Source organism: Adiantum capillus-veneris, chromosome 25 (assembly GCF_014529385.1).
Source record: "Adiantum capillus-veneris isolate H3 chromosome 25, ASM1452938v2, whole genome shotgun sequence".
Taxonomy (NCBI): Eukaryota; Viridiplantae; Streptophyta; class Polypodiopsida; order Polypodiales; family Pteridaceae; genus Adiantum; species Adiantum capillus-veneris.
In genome coordinates, this window is record NC_140955.1 from 57,086,409 (window position 1) to 57,098,074 (window position 11,666).

Here is an 11,666-nt window from a genome sequence, read left to right on the forward strand (position 1 = left end):
TGCTTATGGTTATTGTTCAGACAATTATTGTTTTCCTTATGGTTATGGTTATTGTCATTGTCATTGTATAGACATGGTTATTTCTCCTATTCTTGTTTAGACATGGTTATGGTTATTGTTTTGTTTATGGTTATGTTTAACTTTTGGGTTATGCTTATGGTTATTGTTTTGTTTATGGTTATGGTTATCTACATTATGGTTTTGATCAATATAGTTATGGACAGTTATGGTTTTAATTTGGTTATGGTTTTGCACAAATTAAGTTCATTATGGTTATGGTTTTAAGTTGGTACGGTTATGGTTTTGCACAAAGTTCATTTCATTTCTTTCTGTGAGATCCTACATGGATAGCATGTAGGAGGCGTATACATGATATGTTTTTTTTTGAAAAGTTTATGTAAAAACGAAGGGGACTCTGCCGAAATTTTTCTGGGAGCACGATTGATTTTGGTGTTGCTCGCTTTCTTGGGTAGAGGGCAGGAAGTCTAGTTGTGGTGGTTGTGTCCATCTTTTCATTGGGCACAGGCCAGGCTACCTGTCCTCTGCCGCCCAAGAATTTTTTTTTCTGTTATGGTCATCGATATATGCGTCTATATTTCCGTCGATATTTGCGTCGCTATGTGCATCTATATCTGCGTCCTTATCTGCGTCTATAACTGTGTCGCAAAAATAAAGCCTTTCCATGCATATATCGACGCAGATTCTGACAGTTTTATAGGGACGCAGATAGCGACGTTAAGCGTCGATATATACATTGATGACACCTTTTTTGTTGTAGTTAAGCAAGCCAGCATCAAAGGCCAAAGCTTCCTAACCCTAACCTTTTCCTTCAATGTGATTGCATCTGGGGGAGACACCCTCGCTTTACATCCACCAAAAATAGCCCAGAGCTTCTTATCCCTGTCCAAGTTGGGCATATCTTGCAATTGGTGCATTCCAAGAGACGACATCCATGATAAAAATCTCCTCCCTCACTTTTTGAGCTTTATGGAGTGCACCACATTTGGCATACACACATGCCAAGGCAATGCCAAGCACCTTTCAACAACCTCTGACTAACAGTATCATCGTCATCTTTTGCCCATATCAGTGTCTTGTGTAATTCCACATGCCTTCTAGGTGCAAGTATACGTGATTTCATTTGGAGAAATGCCCTCTCTTTGCATTTTCTAAAAACAGCCCAGTGCTTCTAGCCCTGACCCACCCTTGCCTTCAACATGTAAGCGTATGTGATTGCATGTAGGGAGACACCCTCCCTTGGCATCTACCGAAAACATCCCATAGCTTCTTGGCCCTGCCCAAAATGGGAATATCTCGCAATTAGTGCATTCCAAGAGACGAAATCCCTGATAGGAAGCTCCTCAAGCACTTTTTGTGCTTTATGAAGTTCACCACATTTGGCATACATGTCGACCAAGGAAGTGTTTTCTTTCAACAACACGTGACTAACAATATCATCGTGCATTCTTTTCCCATATCAACATCTTGTGAAATGCCACATGCCTTTAATGTGCTTCTACCAAAAGCAGCTCAAAGCGTCTTGGCCCTGCATATCCCGCAATCATTACATTCCAAGAGATGCATCCTGGACAGAAAGTTCCTTAAGCACTCTTTGTGCTTTACAAAGTGCACCACATTTGGCATAAATATCAACCAAGGAAGTGTTTTCTTTCAATAAACTATGACTAACAATATCATCATGAAAATTTTTCCCCATATTAGCATCTTGTATAATGCCACATGCCTTCAAGGTGCAAGTGTACCCAATTGCAATTGGAGATATGCCCTCTCTTTGCATTTGTTGAAAACACCCCATGCCTTCCTGACCCTGACCCATCCTTGCCTACAAGATGCAAGCGTATGTGATTGCATCTGAGGAGACACCCTTGCTTCACATCCGCAAAAAACAACCCAAATCTTCTTGGTCATGTCCTAATCCTTGCCTTCAAGATGCAAGCGTATGTGATTGAAATCCTCACTTTGAATCCGCCAAAAACAACCCACACAATCTTGGCCCTACCCAAGATGGGCATATCCCACAATAAGTGCATTCCAAGAGATGACATCTCGGACAGGAAGATCCTCAATCACTTTTTGTGCTTTATGAAATTCACCACATTTGGTAAGTGTTTCTTTCAACAACCGGTGACTAACAATATCATCATGAATTCTTTTTCCCACATGCCTTCAAGGTGCTATTGTATGTGATTGCATTTGGAGAGATGTCCTCTCTCTGCATCTGCTGAATACAACATAGAGCTTCTTGACCCTAACCCTTGCCTTGAAGATGAAGGTGTACATGGTTGCATCTAGGGAGACACCCTCACTTTGCATCTAGGCGTAAGTGATTGCACAGGGAGAACAACCCTGAGCTTTTTGGTTCTCCCCCAGTTGGGCATATCCTACAATCAATGCATTATTCCAAGAGACAACATCCAAGACACAAAGCTCCTCAAGAACTTTTTGAGCTTTATGGAGTGCACCACATTTGGCATACACATTGACCAAGGCAGTGCCAAGCACCTTTTTACAATCCCTGACTAACAATATCATCGTTAATTCTTTTGTTTGTATGAGCATCTTGTATAATTCCACGTGCCTTCAAGGTGCAAGTGTACATGATTGCATTTGAAAGGATGCCCTCTCTCTGCATGTGCTAAAAATAGCCCAAATTTGCTAACCTTGACTCACCCTTGCCTTCAAGATGCAATCATATGTGATTGCATCGGGAGAGACATCCTCGCTTCATATCCACCAAAAATAACCCATAGCTTCTTGGCCCTGCATTGACCCTTGTATTCAAGATGCAAGCATATCTGATTGCAACCCTCGTTCGCATTTGATTGCAACCCAGAGAAAGAGTTGGTGCTCACGCTCACCCCTCAAGCCCGTGACTCACGCTTGCCTTCAAGATGCAATTGTATGTGATTGCATCTGAAGAGACATTTTTATGTTTCTCATTCTCTCCCTACATTTCCTCTCTCTCTCTCTCTCTCTCTCTCTCTCTCTCTCTCTCTCTCTCTCTCTCTCTCTCTGTCTCTCTCTCTCCCTTTCTCTCTCTCTCGTGCTTCTCTCTCCCTTTCTATATATTTCCTAATATCTCTTTAGTTATGCTCCCTACCCCCCCCCCCAAAAAAAAAGTAATTCGGAATGTGGTACTATGGGTCTAGCCGAAATATTAGTTTGATTTGTTGCTCATAAAAATGAATTTTTTGTGTTGTTCATAGTTGCTGCTAGTTAGCATGCGCCCGCCTCTCTCTCTCTCTCTCTCTCTCTCTCTCTCTCTCTCTCTCTCTCTCACACACACACACACACACACACACACACACACACAACTCTGAATTGGTGTCATCGTAAAAATCTCATAGGTGGAGAGCTGTGATCACAATCTAGACTGCAATGGGTATAATGATTTGAGACCTGTGGCAATGATGATATCACCAAAAAATTTAAAGCTCGCAAATGCTTCACCTGGGTCCTCCCGATGAGGAAATCGTCAAAAAATAAAATGCTTGTAAACACCCGTGTCACATCGCCAAGCTTTCTCTACAATGTACATGTCCTACTTGCAAGCTCTAATTAGGAACACTGGCTCTACCTTGTGTCAACGCACAAAACGTGACAAATGGCTTGCACTAACATCCGCACAAATGGCAGGTTGTGGCACCTCTCTCTCTCTCTCTCTCTCTCTCTCTCTCTCATTGCAAGCTGTATCAGTGTTTCCTGTATTGTGCAATTTTCACTGGCCTGGAGGAGCCGGAGTGAGGTGTTGCTAGCACGTGGCAAGGAGGAAGGGCTAGAATCCCTCCCCCCATTATCTATAGTATAGAAGGTCATTCAATTTTCATATATTGCTTGACAAGTGTCCCAAGGGGCCTTGAAAGTCTTGTGAATCGAAAGACATCTTAGTTTCTTTAATGCTACTTTCAAAGTTTCATTCACATTTTTGGATTGAAAAGTCAATTCATAAGAGTTTGATTCCAAAGACTTCCAAAAAATTCATTTCACTATCTTGTTTTATTATTTTCTAGGTTTATTAAATTTATATTTTCTTATGAAAAAACATTGAAATAATTTTTTAATTTTTTTTAATTTACTTCTTTCTCATTTTATTTTATATCAACATGTTGAAATGCACCTTTCACATTATTTAAGTGGGGCTCTTTGTAATATTTAAACAACTTGTGATTATATATGTATAACAGATCATACAATCTAATTTAAAACACAACAAAAATTCAATGTGATTATGGGCACATATTTAAACTTACTGTCCCTAATCTCCCCTTAACTTAGCAGGCTTTTGTGCCTCCTCACCTTGTTTTGAAATGCAAGAGAGTGTATACATGTAGAAACTATATAATTTTTCGTTTTTGTAGTTGTAAGAATAGAAGACATGCATTTTCTAGCCGCAGTAATGCGCAGGTCACGTAGTAGTTCTTAGAAAGCCACGTGACCCTTTCACTTTTTTCATAAAGGACAAGGTTTCCTCCTTATAAATATACAAATCAAAAGTACTAGTAGGATTTCCAAAGTTCGAACTAGTTTCTCATAAATTCTATTGGTTTTTCTTCCCTTATCATGGTTTGAAATCGCCAACCTTGATTTTCAACCGGCTCTACGCAAACCTTTTCCGAAACACGAGAGAGAGGTAGGTTCTAATGTTGTAGAAAGTTGAAACCATCACATAGATCTATCTTGTGAATCTTGAACTCAAGGCTTCACACATGCAAGGAAACTAGGGGAAGCAATTGAGAGAGAGAGAGAGAGAGAGAGAGAGAGAGAGAGAGAGAGGAGAAGGAGGAGGAGGAGAAAATTTTATATTTACTTGGTGAGCCCAAGGCTCTTTTCGCAATATCTGAACGCAGAAGCCACCACGTGGCATTATTTAAAAACAGATAAAAAATAAACAAACGTTGTGCTACCGTGAAAAGCTCTAAATAAAGCTACCAACTGTTGTGTTGCTCAATTGTGGTTAGAAGATCTTCGAACTTCTCCACAAGCATCACAGGTTCCGTAGAAGCAGCTCGGACAGGCAGTTCACGGGTTCCTCGAAAGCAACAGGTTTGACTCTAGCTACTGTTTGAGAGAGAGAGAGAGAGAGAGAGAGAGAGAGAGAGAGAGAGAGAGAGAGCGAGCGAGAGAGAGAGAGAGAGAGAGATAGATAGAGAGAGAGAGAGAGAGAGAGAGAGAGAGAGAGAGAGAGAGAGAGAGAGAGAGAGAGAGAGAGAGAGAGAGAGAGAGAGAGAGAGAGAGAGACCCTATTGCCTTGTCGCGCCAAGCAAAGTCCATGCTCAACCGGGCCACCATGTCAAAGGAGAGGAGGGAGCTGCAACACAAAGAAAGCTCACGGGCTTGGGCAAGAAGGTCTCCATGTAATCTCCATCTCAATAGTGTGAGAGATTTTCGTGCGCCAGACTTTTTATATGGTTGATTGAACGTGCTTGGCCCTAGTCTGCACAAAGTTTGAAGCTAGCATCAACTGTTTTAACAAGGTGTTAGGCATAAAAAGCTTTGTGAAAGCATGAGTGAGGATGGGGCTAAGATTCCTGAGTGCTTCATCGAAAGTTTTGCTCACCAGCACTCATGTAATTGTTCTCCCCCCTAAAAGCAAGATTGCAGACATGTATGGAGAAACACGGACCTTCTATCCTGATGACAAAGGGAGAATCAAAGATTTGCAAAATACGGGCGGGCCTGCTGCAACGTGGTGGAGCGAGATTTGGGGCTGCAGATGGTGAAGTAGCTCGCCCACGACCCTATTTCTAGCAATCACGTGCAAGGGGCACCCACACGCAGAAGTATCAGAGTGGGTCTTTCTATATGAACGTGATGAGAGAAAGCAGCCAGAATCTTGAAATCCTATTGATCTGGCTTATAAATAAAATTATTTTATCCTCATTTTTCATCTGACATTTTTTTCAAATAACTTCGTAGCTCGTCCACATAGAGGCGTTGTTTCCCTCCATATCGTACAATAGAGCTTTTCCATCCCCAAGGGCCTCTCCGAAGATATGTTTGCCGCATATCCGGCATTCAAAAGGAGTCTCCCTAGCTTCTCCAATTTCCTCTCAAAGCCTACCAGTAATGGCTTGCACTTCACATCCCCACCTAGCCAAACATCCATGTCCCCAACATCGATCTCGAAGACATCTCTTAATAATCCCAACCGCAAAAGCAGGCTAAAAAAAAGAGCCTTGACGAGGTCAATCCCAATATTGCCATTGATGCTATCTTTGACAAAAAAACAATTGCATGCATCTATAGTTGAGCTTTTCTGTGCAAAAGGTGCCCATATTAAGTATTCGACTTGGAATGTGTATGCAAGGGATGAGGAGGGTCAGGTGGGATATTAAATTTTGGTATGGATCCAAGATTTCATGGATACAAGTAGCAATTGGATCGGCCATCATATGGAAGTATCCTACCGTTGTACTAAAAAGGGACAAATCGGGCCATTGGACCCAGTTGCTTGGCCTGATCTTGACCCTTGATAGTAAATTCAATTGGATGCATGACTTGCAGACATGCTACTTTTGAGTGTTGCAATGTAATGAGTTCACAACGGCTTTCAAAACACTCTATGTTGCAAAGGGGAGAGGGCCTTTATAGGGCTGCGATCCCAAGGAGCACCATTCAAAGAGGGAGAGGTCGCTCCGTGGAAAAAAGAAGGAAGGCCTTGAAGCAACCTCACAACAGTAGAGAGTGGCTGCTGAGGAAGGATTCCATTGCCAGTAGCAGCTATTGCAAACTCCAGCTCTCGTTCCTGCAGTTTGAAAAATACATTACCATAAACATGGAAGAAATCATCGTTGAAATATTCTTTAGTGTTCAGTAAAAAGTGGCCATAGTAGAGGCAGAAATCTCTCCCCACCCTCAACTTTATCCCTGATAACGCAATGAAGTAGACCTTGTAGGCGGCATAGCCTCCACCTATTGAGCATGTTGAAGAATTAATGGTGCGGCGGTGTTGCACATGATGACACGCAAGGCAAAGTCCGGATACGAAAGAGCTATATGGTTGATTGTCGAGGGTGAGGTCGTGAGTGAAAGGTTGTCGAGGGTGAGATCGTGACAGAAACACTGGGGAGGGTCAGACAAGATTTCATATGCGTGCGTTATTTGCTGAAAGATCATGGTGGTGTCCTCAACGTGGTGGTTGTGTTGTTGTTGTTTATCAGTGTGCCATCTGAAGGTGAGCTTGAGATAGACAGCATGGATGTCTTGCATGTTGGCTGTTTTGTCCACCCCTCTATTCAGAACCCATGGTACCCACAACCATGATATAGAAAAAAAAGCAGGGAACGCAAGAGCTTTTCAAAGCATTAATGTGTAGGCTCTTGGCCGTGGGATTTTGTCTTCGGCAATGGCTCAGATCATGACAAGTGTTCGCCAAATTCGTAGATGATTGGCGAGTTTGCTAGCCCAACAGATTGATGGGTTGACAAAAACAAGCAAAACAGTGGGAGCGCTCTTCAATGATAGTGGTTTTCCATCAGTGTTGTTTTTTTTAACGAGTTTCTTTTTGGCAATGTTCTTATCAGGCTCAACTGTTGAGCATGCAATAAAATTCGATCTATTTCTCTTCAAGCTTAATCAATATGCTGCATGCCCTAAATTTATCCTTATTTGTATTTTGTGCCTAACAGGGAGAACATATACTCAAAACACAGGCTGTTTCGATTGCACAAGTGTAACTCCAGCTGGACTACACTGCAAGGTTCGTTATTTCCATCCAACTCCCCATGACTATGTGTTTGCTTCGCGCAACACATAAACACTATGGGTAGGGCACGGCTACCGTTGTTTATAATTTTTGGAGAGACCACAGTGCAAACTCTCCACCATACTTTTGTGTGGCACTTTTGCATGACGTGCATTGTATACTTAGTATCTTCAATTTATGGCGCTTTATTGCAAGATGAAATGTTTAACTATTCACATTCCTTTTTTGTAGCTTAAATCAAAGATCGACGTGTAGCTTGGACAGTCCCAAAACATCTGTACAACATTTCAGGTCAATAAAGTACTTCATTTCAATTTGCAGTCCATTGATGCTTTATTTTTTGCTTCTTTTAGAATGTTGTACATTGCTTTCTTCAGTTTTCTTTACCTGCATGATGCTTTTAGAACTATACACTCGATGTCGATCAACATCTCTATATGTTAATTATACATACAACTCTTTGCATAAGGTAGGCAATACATAATAACATTTTTAACATGTGGTGTATTAAAGAATCAAATGCATTAACATGTTTCCCCAATCTCAAAAAAAAAAAAAAGTATTGCAAAACATATTAAGTGTTAGGAAATGAAAAGAGAGATGGAAGTGAAAAGTCAAAAGACCTTTTGTGCCCATATAAAGAGGTGCTTTACTTTACATTGTATATTTGTGTCCTTGCGCTCTCTCTCTCTCTCTCTCACACGCGCACACACACACACACACATGCATCCTTCTCACATCCAGCGATGTTAAATGTCAAATGTCAATTTGCATATGTTATGCTATATTCTATAGATGTTACATAGCAAGGCCCACCAAGCAAGAGTAGTTAATGATGTTGTGGAGCATAGGCTGGATCTATCAAGCGCGCGCGCACGAGAGAGAGAGAGAGAGAGAGAGAGAGAGCGCTCTTAGCACAAGGGAGCTCCGGCCTCCGCTGGTCTGAGCGATTGAGCCAGCAACCCTGAGCGATTGAGCACATCGCAGATCTAGTTGTTAGTGGTGGACATGGAGGCACTTCGATCACAGATGAGAGCCATGGAGAGTCTACAGGCCAAACTAATAAGGGGGGCGAATCTAGAAGTTCTGCAGAGCCTGCTGGCGCATTTGCACGGCGACCGTGCCGCACCGGAATGCCGGTGCAAAGCCTTGCTTAGTGCAGACGGATCCATGCTCTCATTCAGGATATAGAGGAGGTGAAGGAACAACAGAAAACAGAGGTGCGTGAGTGGATCATGTGCTTGCGTAGACTCCAGGTTGACTTGTACAAATCTGCTTTGCTATTTAGTAGATCTAATTATGCAGAAATCAGCCCCTTTACTCCAAGCCCCCATCGCTCTCATGAAATCATGCAATTGCGCCGCACGCATGCTATAGTGAAGAACTCTCTCATGGTGTGTGCTGAATGTCTTTACTCCGTGCTCTCTTAGCAGGACCTCATCTTGACAGTAGATAATCTAATTATGTTATCCAATGGTGTACCTCAGTTCGCCATTATGACAACATTAAGGAGTGATGAGCACATGATGAGGAGGGCAAACACCAAGCTCAAGGCTTTGCAGGCTTTTTAATGCTCTCTATTGTTTTGTAAATTTGAGGATCCCTATGTGCATGCAGTGCTACCCATTGAGAACTCTCTAGGGATCCCTTCCTTTGAGAGACCACAACAACGAAAGCAGAGATTTCGCGACGAGTACTACACGTTTCATCATGAGGAGACAGCAAATGTTGTAACTGCAAATGCAGAATTTGCTATGTTTTTCCAAAGATGTACAATGGAACTTGTGGTATCCATTCGTGACGGTCTTCTTTTTAGCCTCGACATCAATGACAGGATTGCGTTCATCTTTACCCACCTCCTTGGAAGCAATTCTGAATTTTCCACTACGTTGCTTCAGCTTGTCAAAGAGGTGTGGCTTCTGCACAAGCTTGTTTTTTCTTTTAACGCACTGCTTTTGAGGGTCCCCTTCCTATCATTCTTTAATGAGCAATACATGGATGCAATGGAGGAGAGCACCATATGTGACGATAATTTGGATGATCTACCAGTAGTCAAGCAAGTTCTTTACGTGGGTGTGCCTGGCTTTTTTTGTCGATGACACGATTATCAAGGCTCAAGTTTGGGTAATGAATCTTAATGCCATGAATACCAACAAGTAAGAATACATATAAGCAACTCCCAACATGTGGTGCTTATCAATTAGGTGGCATGGCTCTTGCCCTGTGGTACGTGGCCCTTGCCCAACGATGTTTCATGGCTAATATTTGGAAGGGATAGGCACATTTCCCCGTGGGCCCTTTGGTGTGTTGTAATTTTTTGAAAAAAATACATATAAGCCCGGTGGATTAGCTCTATTGTGTGGTAACATGTGTGTAAGGATGGGGGGTTATACAACTAACCATGCATTTTATAAAAAATGGTCCCATTCATAGGGGTTGTAAAGGGGAATTTCATGCACGAAGGTAACATCCCCTTATTATTACAAGTGAACCCTCCAGGGTTAGAAGGTTAAATATTGTTCATCAGAAAGAATGTAATTTTGTACGATTCTTGTGCAATGCTATGATCCTATGATTTACTCGTTGCTTGCTAAGTAGGAATTTATGCTCGAACGTTTTTCTTTGTACTAATAAAACTTTGAAAACACATTGAAAACGTGTAATACTCAACTGCCTTTATTATGAGCTTTAGAAGGCAACAAATGATAAAAGACTTTATGTTGTCCAAAAGTAGCTGAAAAGCTTGCATTCAATTGTTGCACATTTTCATGTCCAATATGCTTATGCCAAATGTCTATGTCTGCAAAACTCCCGACCCTTGTGGGTACATCTATATCAAGAGGTGAACATTCTGCCCACCTTTTTACCTTGTGCATAGCCTTACTTTCTTCTATAAATAGACCATCAAAATTGAACTTGACATGCAAGCCTTGCTCATCTATTTGCTTAGCTTCCACCAAATTCTTTGTCGTATTGTGCATATACAACGCATCAGCCAAATATTGTCATTTTCTATTTGTCAACGACGATTGCACATTCCTTGTATGTGCAATAGGATGTGCTATATCTTCTCGAGCCTCAACATACCTCGGGCTGTCAAAAGTTTTCAGGTCTCTAAACCATTCAGTATGGCAGTTTATGTTATTCATGCACCAAAATTCACATAGATCTATACATGATCACGAGAATTTGATACTCTTGTGAAGATGGTGTTCATCATATGTTGCACCACAAACAATCTTTCCGCTCATTTGCACTTGCTGGTATTTGTACGTGTATAATCATTTTGTTACTTTACTTTTGGACAGTCATGCTTGAAGTGGTCTTGAAACATGCTTACCATTATTATGTATATTTTTCTATGAAAGTTTCCTCAATCTCTTTGAATTTTCTACCTTGAAATTTCCTCTTCTCTACTTGTAGTTTGCCTGTGATGGTCAAATAGTTGTTAACTGCACAGAGTCAGATTTGTAGCGCTTACGTTGTCATGCCTATGGCAAAAAGAAGCACTCTTTTCCATTCATGGCAATAGATGGTGCTCATCCCATGATTTTATCACAACATGAATAATCTCCCGAATTGAAAGCTTCAAGTGAGCATCAAAGGCCAAATTAGCAAGATAATTTGTTTGCATCATAATATGAGATCATGAGTTCCTACTAGTAGTTTGAAAGTACCAATAAAATTGAGTGGAAAAGCTCAACCAAGATATAAGGGGTGCAAAGAATAATATTTTTGATGTGAAAATAGCCCCATTGATCTTCTGAGATGCAACACATTGCTTTACATGTTACTATGCACAACAAGATGTAAAATAGGTAAGAGTGAACCTTTTTCAACCCGTATTCTCTTGCAAAAACCTTATAATATAGGAAATATATTTCTTTCTTACATGGAAACATTTCTATATAATATAAACATTTTCCTCTTTTAGACATGT

At 41.2% G+C, this 11,666-nt stretch overlaps 1 pseudogene; it reads left to right on the forward strand.

The window, feature by feature from the left end:
• The first annotated feature begins 8,579 nt into the window (after positions 1-8,579).
• On the forward strand, positions 8,580-10,081 carry LOC147424941 (uncharacterized; annotated as a pseudogene).
• The last annotated feature ends 1,585 nt before the right edge of the window (positions 10,082-11,666 follow it).